Raw genomic sequence first — 219 nt, forward strand, 5'->3', positions numbered from 1 at the left:
GGCCAGAGAAGCAACACATGCATGCACAGATGTGTTTACCCACATACACGTGTGCATGCACATGTGCAAACACATTGCAGGCAGGCATGTTGATGCCTCAGGCAGTGGAGGATGCTGACTCTGGGCCCTGCTGACCCAGGCAAGGCCCCATTGTGATGCCTGCCATGACCTCAGAATGTCACTGGTGCTTATTACCTGTCCGTTGTCCGGCCTGCCTCT

Source organism: Pan troglodytes, chromosome 19 (genome assembly GCF_028858775.2).
Source record: "Pan troglodytes isolate AG18354 chromosome 19, NHGRI_mPanTro3-v2.0_pri, whole genome shotgun sequence".
Lineage (NCBI taxonomy): Eukaryota > Metazoa > Chordata > Mammalia > Primates > Hominidae > Pan > Pan troglodytes.